Below are 25,880 nucleotides of genomic sequence, written 5' to 3' on the forward strand. Positions count from 1 at the left end.
AGCATAGAAATGCCCCGCACTTCCCACTGTAATGTGAAGCTAAAGTAATCTAGGGTAAGAATGGAAGAAAAAGAGGGAAACAAGTTCTATTGAAATAGCCTCTGAAATTGCAAATATAAGATAATAACCCCAGAAATAGAAGGCAATCTAGAAGTACGGGAAGAGGGGAAATAAAGTCTTGACCTATATATAGACAGAGAATGAAAAAGAGAAGGCCAGAAGTAGGTTCAGGGAAGGGAGCCAGGCTTACATATGGGGACACAATGAGAACATGGGTTCTGTGTGATAGAGCTGTACTGATAAGGAGCCAGGGATGACAGCTCTGCTTTTCTTAGAATAAGGCTTCCAATGACTGTAGCCAAGACAAGAGGAAAATATCACATAAAGTTCAGATTCCTAGTAGAATGTACTTTCACAGGCAAGAAAAAAAAAATCTCTTCTAACGTCTTTATACATCCTTCAACTACTTGAATTTATATGAAATTCTTTAGCAGAAAATAATAATAGCTCAAATTTATTAGTATCTTACTAGGAACCCATTCTAGGCCTATTATGTATATTAACTCCTAGTTCTCACAATCCTATGAGTCTTGCAAAGAATTAAAATAAATTTTGAAACAGTGGGAGAAAAATATCTTGGGTCTTAAAGTTTGAATGTTGGGATGAAAGCAAAGGCAGTGATGGTTATGAGTCACTGACAATCAGATATATTTGTTAGCTATGATTGGCAGGTTCTGATATTTTATTTGATATTGGGAAAGAGGTAGTGAGGGAAAATAGGGAACTGAAGATGATACTAAGATTTTTAATTTAGATGTGTTGATAGATGTAAATGTCATTAACCAATGTCTATATGGTATAGAGTGAATTCAGGAAGGAAAGCAAGGGTGTGGGACTAAGATATGAATTCATACATGTACACATTGAATTTGAAGAGTGTATGGACAGTAAAATGCAGATGTCCAATATTGCTTTGACTGGTTGATTTCTATTATAAGGTATAGACAGTTTCTTAGTAAAAATGTTGGTTTCAAGTTGTTACATCTTGACTACACCACCAGACTTCTTATTCTCATAATAATTGGATGACCTTTGACAAGTTATCTAATTGGAAAATTGTCATAATAATGCCTACTAATTAGGTTCTTTTAAGAATAAAGTGGCTCCGTAATGGTTCTGAATAAATGTTATTTCACCTGTGTGATTATTTGAAAAATCATGAAAGATACATTATAAAATAAAGCAGATTCTTTTTTTTTTTTTTTTTTAACATCTTTATTGGAGCATAATTGCTTTACAATGGTGTGTTAGTTTCTGCTTTAAAACAAAGTGAATCAGCTATACATATACATATATCCCCATATCTCTTCCTTCTTGTGTTTCCCTCCCTCCCACCTTCCCTATCCCACCCCTCTAGGTGGTCACAAAGCACCAAGCTGATCTCCCTGTACTATGTGATCTCCCTGTGCTTCCCACTAGCTATCCATTTTACTTTTAGTAGTGTATATATGTCCATGGCACTCTCTCACTTTGCCCAGCTTACCCTTCCCCCTCCCCGTGTCCTCAAGTCCATTCTCTAGTAGGTCTGCATCTTTATTCCCGTCCTGCCCCTAGGTTCTTCATAACCATTTTTTTCCCTCAGATTCCATATATATGTGTTAACATACGGTATTTGTTTTTCTCTTTCTGACTTACTTCACTCTGTATGACAGATTCTAGGTCCATCCACCTCACTACAAATAACTCAGTTTTGTTTCTTTTTATGGCAGAGTAATATTCCATTGTATATATGTGCCACATCTTCTTTATCCATTCTTCTGTCGATGAACACTTAGGTTGCTTCCATGTCCTGGCTATTGTAAGTAGAGCTGCAATGAACATTGTGGTACATGACTCTTTTTGAATTATGATTTTCTCAGGGTATATTCTCAGTAGTGGGATTGCTGGCTCGGATGGTAGTTCTATTTTTAGTTTTTTTAAGAAACTGCCATACTGTTCTCCATAGTGGCTGTATCAATTTACATTCCCACCAACAGTGCAAGAGGGTTCCCTTTTCTCCACACTCTGTCGAGAATTTATAGTTTGTAGATTTTTTGATGATGGCCATTCTGACTGGTGTGAGGTGATACCTCATTGTAGTTTTGATTTGCATTTATCTAATGATTAGTGACGTTGAACATCCTTTCATGTGTTTGTTGGCAATCTGTATATCTTCTTTGGAGAAATGTCTATTTAGGTCTTTTGCCCATTTTTGGATTGGGTTGTTTCTAATAGGTCCTATAGAACACTACTGGAATTATATGTATATAGAATACACCCTCGAAATTTTGCTGTGTGGGCTTAAGACACAAATATTTTATTTCTAAAGTTTGATTACTTAAGCCTTATTTTCTCAAACTTTGTTGTGTATTAAAATTACCTGGAGACTTTTTTAAAGCCTTAAATTCCTACCCCACATTAATTAAATTAAAATCTCCAGGAATGATTGAAACCACTGACACAGCCCATACTGTTAAGTCTGGTTGGGCTCACTATAGATTACATAATTACTTACTTAATTAATTAATTAAAAGCCATTAATGAAGTTGCCTATATGTTTATCTTTATTAGTGATTAGGCTTTGAATGATTTGTATCCCAAGATTTTAGCTAGTGATTCTCTGGTGCGTCAGGCTTCCTTCTAAAGAACAGAATTAATTATTCTTAAAAAAATAATGCTTAGCCTTATGATATTTTAATCTGAATTCTATTGCCAAAATTTAAAGAAAAGTAGAACTTAATTTCTGTCTGATACAGAATATCCTTAAAATGTTTTCTCTTTCCCCCTTTGCTCAATCAGTCACTTTTAATAAAATACAGATACAGTAACATAATTTCTCAGAAAGACAATGAAGGGAATATTTCCTTGAGAAAGCAGACTGAACCTTCCTTTTAGGCTTAGACTTTGATAAATAAGAATTTTCTCCTTATGAGCATATTGGCTTTTAATTGAGTCTGAACCACTTGGTTGCATCTACTCTAGTCTTTCATTCTCTAACCAAGGGCTGCTGTTGCCGTGGCTCAGAAAGACAAAACTCTGACGGTGGTGTTTGCAGCAAAGTAAAGTTTTATTTTCAGGACATCAGGCAATGGAGTGGGAAACAATTCTCAAATCCACTTCATCTTGGTCTTTGAGTTAGAGACTTTTTTTAAGGGGAAGAACAAAGAAACTGGATTAATTATTGTCTTGTGACATTTCTTAACCATAGTTGCAGGAGTCAGGATGTCTCTGGTTTATAATTTTCAGGCCAAGTGGTTCATGGCTCAGGGGTGTGTTAGCTTCTCTTGCCCTGGAGAAAAAAATACTGAGTTTGTATGTTAATGATAATATCTACAACAGAAATTTTAGTACATTAACAATGTCATCAACAGCAGCAATATTAGTCATCTGACTCTGGTTGATTAGTGTTCAGTTAGCACAGGATTGAGATCAGAGGGGAGAAGAAAGGGAATAAAGTTTTGAATAGAGAGATTAATAATAATTTCAGTAGGCGAACTCAGTTTTAGGAGGACTTTCAGTTCCACTTGTTTGTAAATGTGTAAAATATTTTATTATAATTTTATACCAACTTATAGAAAAATTAAACATTTTTTTGATATGCAGCCTTACAGATTTCATGATCCCATGTCTTTGCATAATATCCATTATAGGCTTTTGTCTTACTTCTGTAATGTAGAACAGAACTGAATTTACATAATATATATATATCACACAATTACTATATTGCCATTTTTACAAAAATCCTTAATGTTTTCATGAATCACACTCTCTTTTTTTCCAAGGTTTAATGACACATATCTGACATATAAAAATGTTTTAGTTTAAGGTGTACACCTTTAGTTTAAGGTGTACACCTTTAGTTTAAGGTGGTGATTTGGTACCTGTATATATAGCAAAATTTTTTACCACAGTAAGGTTAACTAGCACATCATTCACCTCACATAATTACCATTTTTATTGTTGTTGCTATAGTGAGAATATTTAAAATTGTCTCATAGCAACTTTCAAGTGTAAAATATAATATTGTTAACTATAGTCACCATGCTGTACCTGAGACCTCCAGAACTAATCTATCTTATAACTGAAAGTTTGTATACTTTGACCAACAAGTATCCATTTACCTCACCCCACTCAGCCCCTATTAACCATCTATTTTCTCTCTGTTTCTATGACTTCGATGTTTATATTTCCACAAATAAGTGAGATCATACAGTATTTATCTTTCTCTTTCTAACCTATTTCACTTAACATAATGCCCTCAAGACCAATCCATGTTGTCACAAATGGGAAGATTTTCTTCTCTTTTATGGTTGAATAATATTTCATACAACACATCTTCTTTATCCATTTTTCTGTTGACTGGCACTGTTTCCATCATTTGGCTATTGTGAATAATGCTGCAATAAACATGGGGATGCAGATATCTCTATGAGATCCCAATTTTATTTCCTTGGGATAAAAAACCAGAAGTGGGATTGCTGAATCATATGGTAGTTCTATTTTTGACCATCATAAACTCTACAACCAATAAATGCTAGAGAGGGTGTGGAGAAAAAGGAACCCTCCTACATTGTTGATGGGAACGTAAATTGGTACAGCCACTATGAAGAACAGTATGGAAGTTCCTTAAAAAACTAAAAATAGAGCTACCATATGAGCCAGCAATCCCACTTCTGGGCATATACCTGGAGAAAACCATAATTCAAAAATATACATGCACCCCAATGTTCATTGCAGCACTATTTACAATAGCCAGGACATGGAAGCAACCTAAATTTCCATCAACAGAGGAATGGATAAAAAAGATGTGGTACATATATACAATGGAATATTACTCAGACATAAAAAATAACAAAATAATACCATTTGCAGCAACATGGATGGACCTAGAAATTCTCATACTGAGTTAAGTAAGTCAGATAGAGAAGGACAAACATTGTATGATATTGCTTTTTTATTTTTTTATGAGAAACCTCCATACTGTTTTCCATAGCAGCTATGCCAATATATATTCCCAACAACAGTATACCAGGTTCTCTTTTCTCTACATTTTCATCAGCATTTATTATTCCTTGTCTTTTGATAATTAATATTCTAACAGGTGTGAGGTAAAATCTCAATGTGTTTCTGATTGCATTTCCCTGATGAGCAGTAATGTTAAGCACCTTTCATGTACCTGCTGATGATTTCTTTTTCTTTGGAAAAATGTTCATTCATGTCCATTGCTCATTTTCCAATTAAATTATTTGCATTTTATTTATGTATTTATTTATTTTCTATTCTTTTTCAAATTCTTTTCCCATTTAGGTTATTACAGAATTCCTTGTGCTATACAGTAGCTTCCCACTGGCTATCTATTTTAAATACAGCAGTGTGTACATGTTAATCCCAAACTCTCCCAGTCTATCTCTCCCCCTCCCCCTTCCCCCTGGTAACAATAAGTTCATTCTCTACATCTGTGAGTCTGTTTCTATTTTGTAGATAAGTTCATTTGTATCAAGTTTTTTTTTAGACTCCATATATAAGTGATATCACATGATATTTGTCTTTCTCTGTCTGACTTGCTTCACTTAGAATGATAATCTCCATGTCCATTCATGTTGCTGCAAATGACATTATTTCATTCTTTTTAATGGCTGAGTAATATTCCATTGTATATATGTACCACATCTTCTTTATCCATTCATCTGTCAATGGACATTTAAGTTGCTTCCATGATTTGGCTATTTTAATAAACATTGCTGCAATAAATATTGGGATGCATGTATACTTTTGAACCAAGTTTTTCTCTGGATATTTGCATTTTTTGCTATTAAGTTGTATGAATTCCTTATATATTTTGAATATTAACTCTTTTTCATATATATGACAAATGCGCTCCAGAGGTTAGAGGGTTTCACCATGGGCACATTGTAAAGCAGGCCAGTGAGGAAAGTTAGGTATGGGGCCTGTAGGTGAATAGCTGGAGTGGCTACCTACTGGTGAGCCCAGTGGTGCAGGCCAGTGACAGGAGACAAGGCTGGATCTAGGCCCACAAGCAACTGCCTGGGCACTGGTTGTGAACGTGCACTCCTGTGGCCACAATCCTGCCACATGTGTGAGCCTGGCAGTGGAGTCCTCTGATGGGAGTCAAGCTGGCAGTGTGCAGGTGTATAGCTGGAGAAGCTAGTCCTGAGTGTGTCAAACATTATTCTACCACCCTAAACTATTTTGATATATTTCTATTGAGTATATTTTCTATGATTTTCTTCATAATTGAAACTATGCTCTACAATTTTGCTTTTTGCTTTTTAAATCTAATGTTATTTTCTATCTTAATGTTTTCATAACCAACATTTTAATGACTATACCATATTTCATTGAGTGAATTTTTTACTCACCTATTGCTGGACATTTAAGCTCATTTTCTACTAAAACATCAATTCCTCATTTTTTTTTATAATCAAGAGTGTTTATAATTAAGTATTACACAAACATAAGTCAACAATAATTTTTTTCTCATGATTTTTTTTTAATTTATTAAAATGTAGTTGACCTACAATATTATATTAGTTTCAGGTGTATAACATAGTGATTCAATATTTTTTATAGATTTTACTCCATTTAAAGTCATTAAAAAATATTGGCTATATTCCCTGTGCTGTACATTACATCCTTGTAACATTTATTTTATACCTAGTAGTTTGTACCTCTTAATTCAATTCACCTATTTTACCCCTCCTCCTAATCCTCTCCACCCTGATAATCACTAGTTTGTTCTCTGTATCTGTGACTCTGTTTCTGTTTTGTTATATTAATTTACTTGTTTTATTTTTTAGATTCCACATATAAGTGAAAATATACAGCATTTGTCTTTCTCTCTTTGACTTATTTCACTAAGCATAATACCCTCCAGGTCGGTTGGGTAAAAAGACCAAAGCTAGAGGTATCATGCTCCCTGACTTCAGACTATACTACAAGCTATAGTAATCAAAACAATATAGTACTGACACAAAAACAGACACATAGATCAATTGAACAGAATAGAGAGCCCAGAAATAAACCCATACAGATATGGTCAATTAATCTATGATAAAGGGGTCAAGAATATACAATGGGGGAAAAGTCTCTGCAATAAGTGGTGTTGGGAAAGCTGGACAGCTACATGTCAAATAATAAAACTAGAATATTTTTAACTGCCATATGCAAAAATAAACTGAAAATGGATTGAAGACTTACATGTAAGACCTGAAACCACAAAACTCCTAGAAGAAAACATAGGCAGTACACTCTTTGACATAGCAATTTTTTTTTTAATATGTCTCCTCAGGCAAAGGGAAAAAAAGCAATAATAAACAAATAAGACCTAAGCGAGCTTAAAAGCTTTTGGGCAGTGAAGAAAACGATCAACAAAATGAAAATGCAACCTACTAAATGGGAGAAGATATTTGCAAATGATATGTCCAATAAAGGGTTAATATCTAAACTATATGAAGAACTCATACAACTCAGTATCAAAAACAAACAATCGGATTTAAAAATGGACAGAGGACACAAATAGGCATTTTTCTAAAGAAGACATACAAATGGCCAATGGGTGCATGAAAAGATGCTCAACATTACTAATCACCAGGAAAATTCAAATCAAAACCAAAATAAGGCATCATTTCACACACCTGTCAGAATTACTATAACCAAAAAGACAATAAAATTTTAAACCACTGTAGTGAACATTTTCAGACTATCTTCAGAGCACTACTTGCTAATAATATCTCAGGAGATGTAGAGAGGCGGAAATAGAGAGGGTTAAGAATGTGCACTAGGATTTAAGAATCTAAAGCTCAGATATTCATGAAAAAGTCTAGATATTTGAACAATTCCCTCCTTTGAGTATTTCTGGGAATCCCCAAGGGTGACATAAGTAAGTCCACAAATTAACCAGGTTCTTGTATGCTGTTTCAGAAGTTCATAGTGATTGAAACTGATGTGACTGCAGCCTTTGGACTGGAGCTCTAGAGCTCTGTTTTCTGACTAACTTGGGTTGTGTAGGAATTTGCAGTCAGTAAAATACACTCTTGAAATGTAAAAGTAAAATATCATGTCAACTAGACAATATATTTTGAAATAAGAGAGATAATCTCCTCCCTATGTGTTAAGCTTATTTATTGAAAAAGTCTCAAATCCAGGTGGTTGGAGCTCTAAAATTCTACAGAATCATTTAGTTTCCACTGTGACTATAACAATATGAAAACAATTTTAATTATTGTTTAGGAGCTTTAGCTATCTGGCTAATGAAGTTGGACTGTTTGCTTCAAGATAAATATACTTCTCAGGAACCTTGTTAACTCTTCGAGAATTCTGACTTCTAACACTCCTACCTATTGATTACATTTACCATGAATATCTGTATTTGTTCATGTGTCAATATTTGAAGATTTACCCTAGATATTCTTGAATCTTTTTCTTTAAGATCCATACCCCAATTTAGCCCCACTGGAGGGGACAGTGAACAAAAGCAAAGAAAATTAATACTGAAAAAAAATCATAGTAAGAGAAATAAGAGGGTTTCTTCCTAAGGCTTAGAACATAACTAATTTTGTTCATTTAACTTAGACTTTTTCAATAAATAAATGGAGCATGATAATCCAGAGAGGGAAACCAACATGAAATATTTCATAGAGAAAGCACAATGAAGAAATCAGAGTTTTAATGAATTTCTCTTCCTACTTTAGCACCAATTCCCTTTAATATTATGGCCCCAAAATACCCTTGGAGTTGATCTCACTGCTGTTATGTAGTGGGTATTGAGCTCAGGCTGTCTCCAGTGGTAGGAATGTAGCATTAAAATATAATTTTCCTTATTTTGAATTATTCCTTTAAGACAGATTACCAGGGCTTCCCTGGTGGCACAGTGGTTGAGAATCCGCCTGCCAATGCAAGGGACACAGGTTCGAGCCCTGGTCTGGGAAGATCCCACATGCTGTGGAGCAGCTAGGCCTGTGAGCCACAACTACTGAGCCTGCACGTCTGGAGACTGTGCTCCGCAACAAGAGAGGCTGCGATAGTGAGAGGCCCACACACCACGATGAAGAGTGGCCCACTCTTGCCGCACGTAGAGAAAGCCCTCGCACAGAAACGAAGACCCAACACAGCCAAAAAAAAAAAAAAAAAAAAAAGACAGATTGCCAAACTTGAATCTCAACCATTGGCCATTACTGATCAAATGCCAGTGTTCTTACGTTATTTAGCTTACTTTTATTTTATTCTCCAATGTTTCATTGTATATATTTATTGCATATCTATATAAAAACTACATTTATAATTCCTCTATACCATTTTTTCTATGCTTCTATAATTTGTGCCTGTTAAACAGTAATGTTATTGTCATTTCTCTTGTGAGATTGAATGCCACTCAGAATTCTAACCTTAAGTCATCCAGAAAAACCTTACATCAGTATTTCTCAGTATCTCTAATAAGTTTCTCTTAATGTCAAAGTACATTGACAAGATAGCCTGGAAGTTTAAAGGCCAGCCTGAAGCTGCTATCACATTCTTCTTGGTATTTAAAATTACGTTATATTTTATACCATAAAAAGTTTTTACCTTAATGCAAAAATAAGTTTTTAAGGTGTTTGTGTGTGTCCACCTTTACTAAGAAATGGGTTAAAATTGTTGCTATAATTGGATTTATCATAGTATCTACAGTTGCCCTTTCCTTAGTATTTGGTTGCATTTTTGTACTTGTGTTAAACTGGTGAATTGTTTGTTAGCATGTCTTTCTTATATATTCTTTATCCTCAGAATCTAGCTTGTGGTGGTAGTCAGCAATATCATTGGTAAAGAAAGAAAGGAGATAAAGAAGAGAAGAAAACAGAGGAGAAAGAGGAGGAAGAAAAGCAGGAGAATGAGAACAATGACACATTCCTGTAATATATGATTTTTTTCACTGTGAGTTCAGAACATCTGTGCTATAACAATAGGAAAGCAAGCTGAACAAAACTTGTGCAGAACAACTATATAATCACCTATGTTGATGTGCATCAAAACAAAAAAAAATCTCTAATTTAAATAGTTTAATGTAATAAGTGAACACTTCAGACAAGGAGGGAGATCAAGATGGTAAAGTAGGAGGATGCTCAACTCACCTCCCCCCATGAACACATAAAAAATGCATCTACATATGGAACAACTAACAACTCTCACTGAAAAAATCTGTAGACTGGCAGAAAGGCTCTTCTACAACCAAGTCTGTAAAGAAAGATCCACAGGGAATCAAGTAGGAAGGGAGGAGAATTGATCAGGTTAGGACTTGTGCCCTTAGCAGGGGTCACAGAAGAGGAGGGAGCTATCACAGGCTTGGGGATCCTCTGTGGTGAGTGAGGGGTTCAAGCCACATACATATTGGGAACCCCAAACATGGGGTCCCACAGCGGGAAGATGAGCCCCCTCAGCTGGTTTGACAATCAGTGGGACTTACCAGATGACTGTAAGAAACGGACATTCTGCTAGTGAAAATATAGACTTGTGCTTAATTACTCCCCAAGAACAAAGCAGAGGAAGCAGATTGAAAACTTCTCAAAACTCTGGCCAGTTTCCTGCAATCACCCTAGCCACACCCTATCCAGCACCCGGCACCTGCACCAGCTCTTCTTATTCCAGTCAGCTCTCTACTAGGGTGAAGGTTGCTGTTGGCCAAAGGAGAGTGTGTATGCTTAGAGAGAATGGAGACATCTTAGATTGACCCTGCCTTTGAACAAGGTGAAGGCAGCCTTACCAGTGCACATGCAAAGGCAACAGATTGAAAGCTGCCTGGGGATCTCACTGACTTCCTAGTATGTGCCCCAGCTTACTCCAGACACCTGCTCGAGCTCCCTTTGCTCCAATTATGTTCTCCATTGGAGCAAATGTGCTGCTACTTAGTAGAGGGTGCACACCTGTGGAGACAGAGCCAGGTCAAACCCAGTGCTGTTTCTGAACAGGGCAAAGGAAGGCAGTGTTGGCACCCACATGGAGATGGTGGATTAGGGACTCTGAATGGCTTTCTGAGATCACCCTATTACACATTCTGGCCTGCACTGAGCACCTAGTCCACCACCTCTTGCTTCAGCTCTGCTATCCACTAGGGCAGAGATGCTGTTGCCAGCAGGAGTGCACAAAATTCAAGGGCTTGGGCCTGACCCTCAGTAATTCTGCATCAACACTTTGGGACCAGACCCCACCCCCAATAGGGTGATGACTGCCACTGAGTACAGAAGAAGCCCCAGCTCACACCTGGCACTGGCTCTAGCCCCTCCATATCCAGCCCTACATTCCACCAAGGTGATAGCTACCAACACACCCCAGAGGAAAATGTAACCTGTGCTCACATCAGATCCAGTTCTCCTTACAAAACCACTGGGGACACATAGATTGTATAGGGACACTCTCACACAGAGACACCCCTTCAAGTCAGATAGGTAACTAGTTGACTTAATTTCATAAAGACAGAGAAAGTTAAACAAAATGAGAAGACAGAGAAATATGTTGCAAATGAAAGAACAAGAAAAAAATCTTGAAAAAAATCCCTAAAGAAACAGTATAAATAATTCACCAGATAAAGAGTTCAAAGTGTTAGTAAAGAATGCCAACTGTACTTCAGAAAAGAATAGATGAACACAGTGATAATTTTAACAAGAAACTGAAGAATATAAATAATAATTAGAACTAATACAGTGACTAAACTAAAAAATACACTAGAAGGAATTTAACAGCAGACTGGGTGACACAGAAAAATATATAAGTGATTTGGATGACAGAATGATGGAAATCATCCAATCAGAACAGCAAAAAGAAAAATATATTAAAAAATGAGAGTAGTTTAAGGGACCTCTGAGACAACATCAAGCATACTAATATTTGCATTATAGGGGTCCCAGGAGAAGAGAGAGAGAAAGGGTTAGAAAACATGTTTGATGAAATTATGGCTGAAAACTTCCTAAGCTGAAGAACTCAACAGGTTTCCAGGTACAGAAAGCACAGAGAGTCCCAAACAAATGAAACCAAAGAGACCTACAACAAGACATATCATAATTAAATGGCAAAAGTTAAAGAGATGATTTCAAAGGCACCAAGAGAAAAACAGAGTCACATACCAGGAAACCCCCATAAGTTTATCAGCTGGTTTTTTGCAGAAACTTCCAAGTCAAGAGAGTGGTATAATATATTTAAAGTGCTTAAAGGGAAAAATCTACAACATGGGATGTACTACCTAGCAAGGTTACCATTCAGAATTGAAGGAGAAATAAATAACTTCTCAGACAATCAGAAACTAAAAGAGCTCATCAATCCTAACCTGACCTTAAAAGAAATGTTAAAGGGTCTTATTTAAGGGCAAAAGAAACAGCTACAAAGAAATCATAATTTATAGGAAAGGAAAAATCCCATTTGTAAAGGTAAATATATAGTAAATGCTGAATAAGCTAGTACAAAGATTAAAAGACTAAAATTATAAAATCAACTATAATTACAGTAAACATTTAAGGGATAGACATGAAGATGTAAAATATGACATCAAAAACACAAAAAGTGGGAGAGGGAAGTAAAATATGTTGATCTTCTAGAATGTGTTTGAACTTAAATGAGTATTAGTTTAAAACAAGTAGATATAACTATAGATTAACATATAAGAGTCCCATGGTAACCACATATCAAAAACCTACAATAGATACACAAAAACTAGAGAAAAAAATGAATACATGCCTAAAGAACCCACAAGAAAAGAAACTAAAGGAAGAAAAGACCAGAGAAGAGCTAAAAAAAAAAACCAGAAAAGAAAGAACAAAATGGCAATAAGTGCATACTTATTAATAATCACTTAAAATATCAATTCACTAAATGCTCTAGTCAAAAGCCATAGTGTGGCTGATTGGAAAAGGAAAACAAACAAACAAACAAAAACAAGACCCATCTATATGCTGCCTACAAAAGACTCACTACAGAGCCAATGACACAAACAGACTGAAAGTGAGCGAAGGTAAATGATATTCCATGCAAACAGAAACAACAAAAAAGGAGTGAAAATACTCATATCAGACAAAAATACTCATATTTAAAACACAGTCTATAGCAAAACAGAAAGAAAGGTATTATATAATGATAATGGGATCAATCCAGAAGAGATATAACATTTGTTAACATATATGTACCTAATATAGGAGCACCTAAATTTACAAAGCAAATATTAACAGACATTGACAATAATACAATAACAGTAGACACCCCACTTACATCAGTAGACAGATCACCCAGACAAAAATAGTAAGGAAACAATGGGATTAAATGACAAATTAGACTTGTCAGACTTAATAGATATTTATAGTACATTCCATCCTAAAACAGAAGACTTATTCCTCTCAAGTGCACATGAAATTTTCTCTAGGGTGGATCACATGCTAAGTGGCAAAAAAAGTCTCAACAAATTTAAGAGGATGTAAATTATAGCAAGAATCTTTTCTGACCACAAAAATATGAAACTACATGTTAATTGCAGGAAGAAAAATGGGAAAACCATAAACAATATGCTACTAAAAAAAATTAGTCAATAAAGAAATCAAAGAGGACATCAGAAAATACCTCAACAAGTGGAGGAGGAGACAAGATGGTGGAGTAGAAGGACTTGAGCTCACCTCCTCTAATAAAAACAACAAAATCAATACTACTGCTGAACAACCATTGACAAAAAAGACTCAAACCTACCAAAAAAGATATTCTACATCCAAAGACAAAGAAGTCACAACAGTATGGTAGGAGGGGCACAATAAAATTCCATACCTGCCAGGTGGGCTACACACAGGAAACTAAACTGGAAAATAATTATATTGGAGAGGTTCTCACACAAGAGTGAGGGTTCTAAGCCCCACATCAGGCTCCCAAGCCTGGGGGTCTGACATCAGGAAGAAGAGCTCCCAGAGCATTTGGCTTTGAAGACCAGTGGGGCTTGAGTGCAGGAGTTGCACAGGACTAGGGGAAACACTGACTCCACTCTTGGGGGGTGCACACAAGGTTTCATGTGCACTGGGACCCAGGGCAAAGCATTGACTACCTAGGAGCCCCTAATACAGGAAAGGAAATAGTCAAGTCCAGGAAGAGCAAAGAGTCCCATGAAGGATAAACCTGAGGAGGAACATGCCAAGACACATATTAATCAAATTAACAAAAATTAAAGACAAAGAGAAAATATTAAAAGCAACAAGGGAAAAGCAACAAGTAACACACAAAGGAATCTCCATAAGGTTATCAGCTGACTTTTCAGTGGAAACTCTGCAGGTCAGAAGGGAGTGGCACAATATTTTTAAAGTGACGAAAGGGAAAAACCTACAACCAAGAATACTCTACCCAACAAGACTCTCATTTAGATTCAACAGAGAAATAGAAAGCTTTAAAGACAAGCAGAAACTAAGAGAATTCAATACCATAAAATCAGCAGAAAAGACCACAACTAGAAACAAGAAAATTTCAAATGGGAAAACTCACCAGTAAAGGCAAACATACAGTAAAGGGAGGAAATCATCCACACACAAATATACTAAAGTAGCAATTGTGAGAACAGGAGAATACAAATGCAGAATATTGGAAATGCATTTGAAATGAAGATAGCAGCAATTTAAAACAATATTGTATATATGTACAATATTGATATATTTGCTATATCAAAACCTCATGGGAACTGCAAGCCAAAAATCTACAATAGATACACATGCAAAAAAGAAAAAGCAATCCAAATACAACTCTAAAGATAGTCATCAAATCACAAGATAAGAAAACAAAAGAGGAAGGGAAGAAAAAAGACCTACAAAAACAAATCCTAAACAATTAACAAAATGGCAATAAGAAAATACATATTAATAATTACCTTAAACATAAATGGATTAAATGCTCCAACCAAAAGACATAGACTGGCTAAATGGATACAAAAACAGGACCTGTATATATGCTGTCTGTAAGAGACCAACTTCAAATCTAGGGACACATACTGAAAGTGAGGACTGAAAGTGAAGGGATGGAAAAAGGTATTCCATGCAAATGGAAATACAAAAAAAAGCTGGAGTTGCAATACTCATATCAGACAAAATAGATTTTAAAATAAAGACTGTTACAAGAGACAAGGAAGGACACTACATAAAGATCAAGAGATCAATTCAATAAGAAGATATAACAAATGTAAATATATATGCACCCAGCATAGAAGCACCTATATATATACGGCAAATGCTAACAGCCATTAAAGGAGAAATCAATAGTAACAAAATAATAGTAAGGGACTTTAACACTCCACTTACACCAATGGACAGATCATCCAGACAGAAAATCAATAAGGAAATACAGGCTTTAAATGACACATTCGACCAGATGGACTTAATTGATATTTATAAAGCATTCCATCCAAAAGCAGCAGAATACACATTCTTCTCAAGTGCACGTGGAACTTTCTCCAGGATAGATCACATGCTGGGCCAAAAAGCAAGCCTCAATAAATTTAAGAAAACTGAAATCATATCAAGCATCTTCTCCAACAAAAACACTATGAGATTAGAAATCAACTACAAGAAAAAAGCTATAGAACACAAAAACACGTGGAAGCTAAACAATTTGTTACTAAACAACCAGTGGATCACCAAAGAAATCAAAAAGGAAATCAAATAATCTGATCACTAGCTGTGAAATTTAAAAAAGAGTGAAAAAAACTCCTAGGAAACAAAAGTCCAAGACTAGGCAGCTTCACAGGGAATTCTACTAAACATATAAAGAAGAGCTAATGCCTGTCCTCAAACTATTCCAAAAAACTGAAGAGGAAGGGACACTTCCAAATTAATTCTGCAAAGGTACCATTACCCTGATACCAAAACCAGACAAAGACACTACCCCCCCAAAAAAAGGAAAGAATTACAGGCCAATACCTATGACCAATGTAGATGCAAAATTCCTGAACAAAATATTAACAAGATGAATTCAGCATGACATAAAAAGGACTATACACCATGATCAAGTGAGATTTATACCAGAGATGCAAGAAAGTTTCAATAGCCACAAATCAACCAATGTGATACACCATGTTAACAAAAGGAAGGATACAAATTGCATGATTATCTCAAAAATGCTGAAAAAGTATTTGACAAAATTTATTTATGAAGGAAGTTTATAGTGATACAAGCCTACAGCAAGAAATTAGAAAAATCACAAACAACCTAACCTACCATCTAAAGGAATTAGAAAAGTAAGAACATAAAAAGCCCAAAGTCAGCAGAAGGAAGGAAATAATAAAGATCACAGCAGAAATAAATAGAATAGATACTCACCCCCATCATCTGTTCATGATAAAAACTCTTATCTAAGTGGGTGTTTAGGGAACATAGCTCAATGTAATAAAGGCCATTTATGACAAACCCACAGCTAACATCATACTCAATACTGAAAGATTTTCCTGTATGATCAAGAATAAGACAAGGACGCACACTCTTGCCACTTCTATTTAACATAGTATTAGAAGTCCTAGCCACATGAATCACACAAGGAAAAGAAATAAAAGGTATCCAAATTTGAAGAGAAGTAAAACTGTCACCATTTGCAGATGACATAATATTATGTGTAGAAAATCCTAAAGTCACCACCAACAAAACGTTAGAATAAATAAATGAACTGCATTTCTTTTTTTTTGTTTGTATATTTATTTATTTTCTTTTAGTCAACCATTTTATACACATGACTGTATACATCTCAATTCCAATCTCCCAATTCATCACACCACAACCCCCACCCTCTGCCACTTACCCCCCTTGGTGTCCATACGTTTGTTCTCTAATTCTGTGTCTCAGTTTCTGCTCTGCAAACCAGTTAAACTGTACCATTTTCTAGGTTCCACATACATGCATTAATATATGATATTTGTTTTTCTCTTTCTGACTTACTTCACTCTGTATGATAGTCTCTAGATGCATCCACGTCTCTACAAATGACCCAATTTAATTCATTTTTATGGCTGAGTAATATTCCATTGTATATATGTACCACATCTTCTTTATCCATTCGTCTGTTGATGGGCATTTACGTTGCTTCCATGACCTGGCTATTGTAAATAATGTTGCAATGAACTTTGGGGTGCATGTGTCTTTTTGAATTATGGTTTTCTCTGGGTATATGTCCAGTAGTGGGATTGCTGAGTCATATGGTAATTCTTTTTTTAGTTCTTTAAGGAACCTACATAATGTTCCCCATAGTGGCTGTATCAATTTCCATTCCCACCAACAGTGCAAGAGTGTCCCCTTTTCTCCACCCCTCTCCAGCATTTGTTGTTTGTAGATTTTCTGATGATGGCCATTCTGACTGGTGTGAGGTGATAGCTCATTGTAGTTTTGATTTGCAATTCTCCAATAATTAGTGATGTTGAGCAGCTTTTCAAGTGCTTCTTGGCCATCTATATGTCTTCTATGGGGAAATGTCTATTTAGGTCTTCTGCCAATTTTTAAATTGGGTTGTTTGTTTTTTTAATATTGAGCTGCATGAGCTGTTTATATATTTTGGAGATTAATCCTTTGTCCGATGATTCATTTGCAAATGTTTTCTCCCATTCTGAGGGTTGTCTTTTCGTCTTGTTTATGGTTTCCTTTGCTGTGCAAAAGCCTTTAAGTTTCATTAGGTCCCATTTGTTTATTTTTGTTTTTATTTCCATTACCCTAGGAGGTGGATGAAAAAAGATCTTGCTGTGATTTATGTCAAAGAGTGTTCTTCCTATGTTGGCCACTAAGAGTTTTCTAGTGTCTGGGCTTACATTTAGGTCTCTAACCCATTTTGAGTTTATTTTGTGTATGGTGTTAGGGAGTGTTCTAATTTCATTCTTTTACATGTAGTTTTCCAGTTTTACCAGCAAAACTTATTGAAGAGACTGTCTTTTCTCCATTGTATATCTTTGCCTCCTTTGTCATAGATTACTTGACCATAGGTGCGTGGGTTTAACTCTGGGCTTTCTATACTGTTCCCTTGATCTATATTTCTGTTTTTGTGCCAGTACCATATTGTCTTGATTACTGTAGCTTTGTAGTATAGTCTGAAGCCAGGGAGTCTGATTCCTCCAGCTCCGTTTTTTTCCCTCAAGACTGCTTTGGCTATTCAGGGTCTTTTGTGTCTCCATAGAAACTTTAAGATCTTTTGTTCTAGTTCCATAAAAAAATGCCATTAGTAATTTAATGGGGACTGCATTGAATCGGTAGATTGCTTTGGGTCGTATAGTCATTTTCACAATATTGATTCTTCTAATCTAAGAACATGGTATATCTCTCCATCTGTTGGTATCACCTTTACTTTCTTTCATCAGTGTCTTATAATATTCTGCATACAGGTCTTTTGTCTCCCTAGGTAGGATTATTCCTAGGTATTTTATTCTTTTTGTTGCAATGGTAAATGGGAGTGTTTCCTTAATTTCTTTTTTAGATTTTCCATAATTAGTGTATAGGAATGGAAGAGATTTCTGTGCATTAATTTTGTATCCTGCAACTTTGCCAAATTCATTGATTAGCTCTAGTAGTTTTCTGGTGGCATCTAAGTTCCTCTATGTATAGTATCATGTCATCTGCAAACAGTGACAGTTTTACTTCTTTTCCAATTTGTATTCCTTTTATTTCTTTTTCTTCTCTGATTGCTGTGTCTAAGACTTCCAAAACTATGTTGAATAATAGTGGTGAGAGTTGACATTGTTGTCTTGTTCCTGATCTTAGAGGAAATGCTTTCAGTTTTTCTCCATTGAGAATATTTGCTGTGGGTTTGTCGTATATGACCTTTATTATGTTGAAGTAGGTTCCCTCCATGCCCAATTTCTGGAGAGTTTTCATCATAAATCTGTGTTGAATTTTGTCAAAAGCTTTTTCTGCATCTATTGAGATGATCATACGGTTTTTCTTCTTGAATTTGTTAATATGGTGTATCACATTGATTGATTTGCGCATATTGAAGAATCCTTGCATCTCTGGCACAAATCCCACTTGATCATGGTGTATGATCCTTTTAATGTGTTGTTGGATTCTTTTTGCTAGTATTTTGTTGAGGATTTTTCATCTATATTCATCATTGATATTGGTCTGTAATTTTCTTTTTTTATAGTATCTTTGTCTGGTTTGGGTATCAAGGTGATCATGGCCTCATAGAATAAGTTTAGGAGTTTTCCGTCCTCTGCAATTGTTTTGGAAGAGTTTGAGAAAGATGGGTGTTAGCTCTTCTCGAAATATTTGATAGAATTCACCTGTGAAGCCATCTGGTCCTGGACTTTTGTTTGTTGGAAGATTTTTAAGCACAGTTCCAATTTCTTTACTTGTGATTGGTCTGTTCATATATTCTATTTCTTCCTGGTTCAGTCTTGGAAGGTTATACCTTTTTAAGAATTTGTCCATTTCTTCCAGGTTGTCCATTTTATTGGCATAGAGTTGCTTGTAGTAGTCTCTTAGGATCCTTTGTATTTCTGTGGTGTCTGTTGTAACTTCTCATTTTTCATTTCTAATTTTACTGATTTCAGTCCTCTCCCTTTTTTTCTTGATGAGTCTGGCTATTGGTATGTCAATTTTATTTATCTTCTCAAAGAACCAGGTTTTAGTTTTATTGATCTTTGCAATCGTTTTCTTTGTTTCTATTTTATTTATTTCTGCTCTGATCTTTATGATTTCTTTCCTTCTGCTAACTTTGCGTTTTATTTGCTCTTCTTTCTCTAGTTCCTTTAAGTGTAAGGTTAGATTGTTTATTTGTGATTTTTCTTATTTCTTTAGGTAAGCTTGTATAGCTGTAAACTTCCCTCTTAGAACTGCTTTTGCTGCATCCCGTGCTTTTGCTGATCGTCGTGTTTTCATTGTCATTTGTCTCTAGGTATTTTATGATTTCCTCTTTGATTTCTTAAGTGATCTCTTGGTTATTTAGTACCGTATTGTTTAGCCTCCATGTGTTTGTGTTTTTTTATGTTTTTTTCCCTGTAATTGATTTCTAATCTCATAGCGTTGTGGCCACAAAAGATGCTTGATATGATTTCAATTCTCTTAAATTTACTGAGGCTTGATTTGTGACCCACGATTTGATCTATCTTGCAGAATGTTCCATGTGCACTTGAGAAGAAAGTGCAATCTGCAGTTTTTGAATGGAATGTCCTATCAATATCAATTAAATCTATCTGGTCTACTGTGTCATTTAAATCTTTTGTTTCCTTATTAATTTTCTGTTTGGATGATCTGTCCATTGGTGTAAGTGAGGTGTTAAAGTCACCCACTATTATCGAGTTACTGTCGATTTCCTCTTTTATAGCTGTTAGCAGTTGCATTATGTATTGTGGTGCTCCTATGTTGGGTGCATATATATTTATAATTGTTATATCTTCTTCTTGGATTGATCCCTTGATCATTATGTAGTGTCCTTCCTTGTCTCTTGTAACATTCTTTATTTTAAAGTCTATTTTATCTGATATGAGTATTGCTACTTCAGCTTTCTTTTGGTTTCCATTTGCATGGAATATCTTTTTCCATCCCCTCACTTTCAGTCTATATGTGTCCCTAGGTCTGAAGTGGGTGTCTTGTAGACAGCATATATATGGGTCTTGTTTTTGTATCCATTCAGCAAGCCTGTGTCTTTTGGTTAGAGCATATAATCCATTCACGTTTAAGTTAGTTATCAATATGTATGTTCCTATTACCATTTTCTTAATTTTGGGGGTTTGTTTTTGTAGGTCCTTTTCTTCTGTTGTGTTTCCCACTTAGAGAAGTTCCTTTAGCATTTGTTGTAGAGCTGGTTTGGTGGTGCTGAATTCTCTTAGCTTTTGTTTCTCTGGAAAGCTTTTCATTTCTCCATCAAATCTGAATGAGATCCTTGCTGGGTAGAGTAATCTTGGTTGTAGGTTCTTCCCTTTTATCACTTTAAGTATATCATGCCACTCCTTTCTGGCTTGTAGAGTTTCTGCTGAGAAATCAGCTGTTAGCCTTATGGGAGTTCTTTTGTATGTTATTTGTCTTTTTTCCCTTGCTTCTTTCAATAATTTATCTTTGTCTTTAATTTTTCCCAATTTGATTATTATGTTTCTCAGCCTGTTTCTCCTTGGGTTTATCCTGTCTGGGACTCTCTGCACTTCCTGGAATTGGGTAGCTATTTCTTTTCCCATGTTAGGGAAATTTTTGACTATAATCACTTCAAATATTTTCTCGGGTCCTTTCTCTCTCTCTTATTCTTCTGGGACCCCTATAATGTGAATGTTTTTGCATTTAATGTTGTCCCAGAGGTCTCTTAGTCTGTCTTCATTTCTTTTCATTCTTATTTTCTTTATTCTGTTCTGCAGCAGTGAATTCCACCATTGTGTCATCCAGGTCACTCACCGTTCTTCTGCCTCAGTTATTCTGCTATTGATTCCTTCTAGTGTCTTTTTCATTTTAGTTATTGTATTTTTCATCTCTGTTTGTTTGTTCTTTAATTCTTCTAGATCTTTGTTAAACATTTCTTGCATCTTCTTGATCTTTGCCTCCATTCTTTTTCCGAGGTCCTGGATCTTCTTCATTATCATTCTTCTGAACTCTTTTTCTGGAATATTGCCTATCTCCATTTCATTTAGTTGTTTTTCTGGGGTTTTATCTTGTTCCTTCATCTGGTATATAGCTCTCTGCCTTTTTATCTTGTCTATCTTTTTGTGAATGTGGGTTTTTTTTCCACAGGCTGCAGGATTGTAGCTCTTCTTATTTCTGCTGTCTGCCCTCTGGCATCCTATATTTTTAAAGAGAGGGCTTTGGAGAACAACATTTGTTGTATATCTGAATTGCATTTCTTTAATAATTAGTGATGTTGAACATTTTTTTCATGTGCTCTGTATGTCTTGTTTGGAGAAATGTATATTTAGATCTTCTGCCCATTTTTGATTGAGTTGTTTGTTTTGTTGATATTGAGCTGCATGAGCTGCTTGGAAATTTTGGAGAGTAATCCTTTGTCAGTTGCTTCAATTGAAAATATTTTCTTCCATTCTGAGGGTTGTATTTTTGTTTTTTTAAGGTTTCCTTTGCCGTTCAAAGGCTTTTAAGTTTAATTAGATACCATTTGTTTATTTTTGATTTTATTTTCAATTCTCTCAGAGGTGGATCAAAAAATATCTTGCTTTGATTTATGTCAAAGAGTGTTCTGTCTATATTTTCCTCTACGAGTTTTATAGTGTTTGGCCTTACATTTAGGTCTTTAATCCATTTTGAGTTTATTTTGCGTATGGTGTAAGTGAGTGTTCTAATTTCATTCTTTTACATGTAGCCATACAGTTTTTCTGGTACCACTTATTGTAGAGAGTGTCTTTTCTCCATTGTATATTCTTGCTTCCTTTGTCATAGAGTTGGTCACCATAGGTGCATGGGTTTATATCTGTACTTTCTATCCTCTTCTACTGATCTATATTTCTGTTTTTGTGCCAATACCCTACTGTGTTGATTACTGTATCTTTGTAGTATAGCCTGAAGTCTGGGAGACTGATTCCTCCAGCTCTGATTTTCTTTTTTCCAGCTCCATTTTTCTTTCTCAAGATTGTTTGTGTTATTTGGTTTTTTTTTTGTTTCCATACAAACTGTAAAAATGTGTGTTCTAATTCTCTGGAAAATGCCATTTGTAAATTGATAGGGATTGCTTTGAATCTTCAGATTGCTTTGGGTCGTATAGTCATTTTGACAATATGTATTCTTCCAGTCCAAAACATGGTATATCTCTCCATCTGTTTGTGTCATCTTTTGTTTCTTTCATCAGTATCTTATAGCTTTCTGAGTACCGGTCTTTTGCTTCCTTAGGTAGGTTTATTCCTAGGTATTTTATTCCTTTTGTTATGATGGTAAATGGGATTCTTTTCTTAGTTTCTCTTTCTGATATTTTGTTGTTAGTGTATAGGAATGCAAGTGATTTCTGCAAATCAAAGCTACAGTGAGGTATCACCTCACACTATTCAGAATGGTCATCATCAAAAAATTTACAAACAATAAATGCTGGACATGGTGTGGAGAAAAGGGAACCCTCCTACACTGTTGGCGGGAATGTACATTGGTACAACCAGCATGGAGAACAGCATGGAGGTTACTTAAAAAACTAAAAATAGAACTACAATATGACCCAGCAATCCCACTCCTAGGCATATACCCTCCCCCCCAAAAAAAGGAAAAATAAAATATAATTCAAGATGATACATGCACCCCAATGTCCATTGCAGCACTACTTACAGTAACCAGGACATGGAAGCAACATAAATGTCCACCAACATTGGAATGGATAAAAAGATGTGGTACACCTATACAATGAAATATTACTCAACCATAAAAAAAAGTCATTTGCAGTAATATGGATTGACCTAGAGATTGTCATACTGAGTGAAGTAAGTCAGACAAAGAAGAACAAAGATCATATGATATCACTTATATGTGGAAGCTAAAAAAAGGGTACAAATGAACTTATCTCCAAAACAGAAATAGAGTCACAGATATAGAAAACAAATGTATGGTTACCAGGGAATAAGGGGGGGAGGGATAAATTGGGAGATTGGGATTGACATATGCACACAATTATATCTAAAAGAGATAACTAATAAGAATGTACTGTGTAACACAGGGAACACTACTCAATACTCTGTAATGGCCTATATAGGAAAATAATGTTAAAAAAGTGTTCATATATGTATATGTATAACTGATTCACTTTGTTGTACACCTGAAACTAACACAACATTGTAAATCAACTGTACTCCAATAAAAATTTACAAAGAAAGAATAAATAAATAAATTCAGTAAAGTTGCAGGATATAAAATTAATATACAGAAATCTGTTGCTTTTCTATACACTAATAATAAACTATCAAAAAGAAAGCAAGAATCCTGTTTAAAATCACATCAAAACGAATAAAATACCTAGAAATAAACTTGACCAATGGGTTGAAAGACCTTTTTTGTGAAAACTCTAAAACTTTGATGAAGAAAATTGAAGATGATACAAAGAAATGGAAAGTTACCTCATGTTCATAAATTGGAAGAATTAATATTTTTGAAATTCCCATACTACCCAAAGCAATCTACTGATTTGATGCAATCCCTATGAAAATACTCATGAAATTTCTCACAGAATTAGAACAAATAGTGTTAAAATTTATATGGAAGCACAAAAGCAAAGTAACTTTGAGAAAAAAGACCAAAGTTGGAAACATCACCTTCCCTGACTTCAGACTATACTGCAAAGCTGCAGTAATAAAAACAGAATGATACTGGCACAGAAACAGATGTGTAGATCAATGGAATATAATAGAAAGACCAGAAATAAACCTACACACATATGGTCAACTAATCTATGATAAAGGAAGCAAAAATATACAATGGGGGAAAGACAAACTCTTCAACAAGTGGTGCTGGGAAAACTGGACAGCTACATTTAAAAAAATGAAATTAGAACATTTCCTCACACCATATACAAAAATAAACTCAAAAGGCCTAAAGACCTAAATGTAAGAATGGAAACCATAAAACTCCTAGAAGAAAACATAGGCATAACACTCTTTGACATAAGTGGTAGTAATATTTTTTTGGATCTGTCTCCTCAGGCATGGGAAAGAAAAGCAAAAATAAAGAAATGAAACCTAATCAAACTAAAAAGCTTGTTTACAGTAGAGGAATTCATTGACAAAATGAAAAGAGAACCTATTGAATGGGAGAAAATAATGGCAAATAATATGTTTGATAAAGGGTTAATATCCAAAAATATAAGCAACTCATACAACTCAGTATCAAAAAAAAATCAAAAAACAAAAAACTAAACCTGACTAAAAAATGGTTAGAAGACACAAATAGACATTTTTCCAAAGAAGGCATACAGATGGACAACAAGCACATGAAAACATGTTCAACATCATTAATCATCAGGGAAATGCAAATCAAAACCACAATGAGTTATCACCTCACATCTTTCAGAGTGGCTATCATCCAAAAAAAACCACAAATAACAAATGTTGGTGAGAATGTAAAGGGAACACTATTACAGTTAATGGGAGTGTAAACTGGTGCAGCCATTGTAGAAAATATTGATAGTATAGAGTTTCCACAAAAAACTAAAAATGAATTATCATATGATCCAGCAATTGCACTCTTGTGTATATATTCAAAGAAAACAAGAATTTACTAATTCACAAAGATATCTACATCCCAATGTTTATAACAGCATTTTTATAATAGGCAAGATATGAAAACAACTTAAGTGTCCATCAACAGATGAATGGATAAAGAAGATGTGATTACACACGCACACACACACACACACACACACACACACAATGGAATATTACTCAGCCATAAAAAAGAATGAATTTTTTCCATTTGCAACAACCGTAACTGGCAGGTATTATGCTTAGTGAAATAAGTCAGACAAAGAAAGACTAATATGGTATATTATCACTTATTTGTGGAATCTCAAAAAATAAAACAAATGAATGAATATAATGAAACAGAAACAGACTCACAGATAGAGATAATTGACCTGTGGTTACCAGTGGGGAGAGAAACGGCATAGTGGATTAAGAGGTACAAACTATGACATGTAAAATAAATAAGACACAAGGGTATATTTTACAGCATAAGAAATATAGCTAATAAGTTATAATAACTTTAAATAAGTACAATTTATAAATACTGAATCACTGTTTTGTACACCTGAAACTAATATACTATTGTAAACAACTATAATTTTTAAAATCACACCATTTGTTAGTGTAATTATAAAAAAATAAAATAATTTATATAAAAAAGTAAACTTTCCATTTACCTTTAATAAGACAGTTCATGTTAATTCAGAGAAATGGGGTACATATAACTGTAGAA

The sequence above is a fragment of the Eschrichtius robustus genome, chromosome 20 (genome assembly GCF_028021215.1).
Source record: "Eschrichtius robustus isolate mEscRob2 chromosome 20, mEscRob2.pri, whole genome shotgun sequence".
In the NCBI taxonomy this organism is placed as follows: Eukaryota; Metazoa; Chordata; class Mammalia; order Artiodactyla; family Eschrichtiidae; genus Eschrichtius; species Eschrichtius robustus.